The following is a 1882-nucleotide window of genomic DNA, read 5'->3' as shown; positions in this document are numbered from 1 at the left end:
CTGCCGTGAAGATTTCACAGGCAAGCAGGAAGGCAAGCTACTGGCTGAACAAGCTCAAGATTTTTTCCAACCCCAAACAGTCATTCTGTTAAATGAAATAAAGGCACTCTAAATTAGAATTCAGTCGAATAAAAACGCTGATTTACCAACCATTTAATAATCTGTGGTGTAACATTTATTATGCGATACAGATCACTGTATATAAGCTAAGCGTGTTGGAGTGTCATCCTTTCCCCCACCCCTCCACACTCCACAGTACAGGTGTTCACATAGGCTAGATGATTATTTATTTATTTGTGTGTTTGTTTATTTGCGTGTAAATAGCTTTAAATAATAGATGCTGCATTGAGCCTTATAATTACAGTATTCCCAAATACATTCATTGCTCACGGTATTTTATTTCTTGATGTTTGGCGCCAACCAGTGTGTAAAAAGATCATGGTCACAGACGAATTCCAAAGATCAATGTGGACTTTAGAAGCGGCAATAATTAATTTTGAAGTCAGCTTTGAACTAGATTATTTGCAATATCTAGGCTACTGCTTTGTGTAGATGGAAATTGTAGTGTTGCATAATTCGATTGTGTGTTTAAATTACCTTAACGTATTTTCCCCATTAGCCTACTTTACTGTTCATATTTTATAATAATGCTATATTGTCTTTGAGGTCGGGTAGGATAGAATTCAAGGAATCCAAGAGAATAGCAAATAATCGAAATTAAGCACAAGTTCTGTTAACACAATTCTCTCGTTTTTTCTAATTTTTGCCTGAACAGTGCAAACACTTTACCCTCGGGGTGATATTTTCTGTCTTTTGGAGTGCAAACTAGAAGGAAGACTTTATTTTTCTCTCATTAAGTAACAACCCCGGAGTTAGTTCAATTACATGAACTATGCAGAAGATGTTGTAAAATTTAAGATTTAAATAGCTTACAAAGTTGCCCCGGGCCCCATCAGTTAATTTCCTTAATTTATGGATTTTAGCGGAGTCTGAAGTGAGAAGAAGTAGGTCAGCCGGGGGATTTGCATACAACATAGATTACATTCTGGGTATTCTTGACCATTTTAGGGTTTAGGAGAGGATAGCAGGACTAAATTCACATTTCACTGCGTTAAACTGCCCTTTGCCAAACGATCTGGTGGACTACGACGCTGAAATGCAATGAGCATACACTGCAAGCTAGTGGTACATCAAACGATAATTTTCTTCTCATGTACACACTGTTGCTACATCATATATCGTGTTGAACAGCTTTTGATGTATTTGCTGCCTAGGCTACTCTTATAGTACCCCTTAAGTAATTAAAGAAATCTGTAGACTACACAATATCGGTGATATGGCATTGAGAATCTTAACACAGCGCTGGCGTAGCCTACTTTTGTTTTCTGAGTAGCCTGTTAAACGTTGTTTTTACGATTTATGTTCTTCTCTTTGCGGGGAACAGACATATTGAATGTAATCATCAATAATTTTAGTTGGCTGGAGTTGAATGATTAAAAAGACAAGATAAAGGTCACTACAAAAACAAAATACTTTATATAATGGAGAACCACAGTGACTGTATTGTGCTTGACTTCATCAGTTTTGATACAATTGAGAATGTCTGAGATAACGACATTTCCAGATACATATGACCCATCTGATTTTCAAAACCAATCTTAGTTATTATTTTGTTGTTAAATAACTGGCTAAAGGTATCTAGTTAGTTGCTCCCTTTAAATTTTGAAGTATTATGTTTGATAAAAAAATAATAAAAATACGGAAGAAAGAATCAATCAACATTGCAAGGCCTCTTTGAGGGAACATTTAAATGAGCTGTATGCATTAATGCATGACCCTTTGAGAATAATAACTTTGCCTCAAGGTTCAAAAGCAGGTGTCA

Source organism: Anguilla rostrata, chromosome 16, assembly GCF_018555375.3.
Source record: "Anguilla rostrata isolate EN2019 chromosome 16, ASM1855537v3, whole genome shotgun sequence".
Lineage (NCBI taxonomy): Eukaryota > Metazoa > Chordata > Actinopteri > Anguilliformes > Anguillidae > Anguilla > Anguilla rostrata.
Note: the sequence above shows the minus strand (reverse complement) of the source record.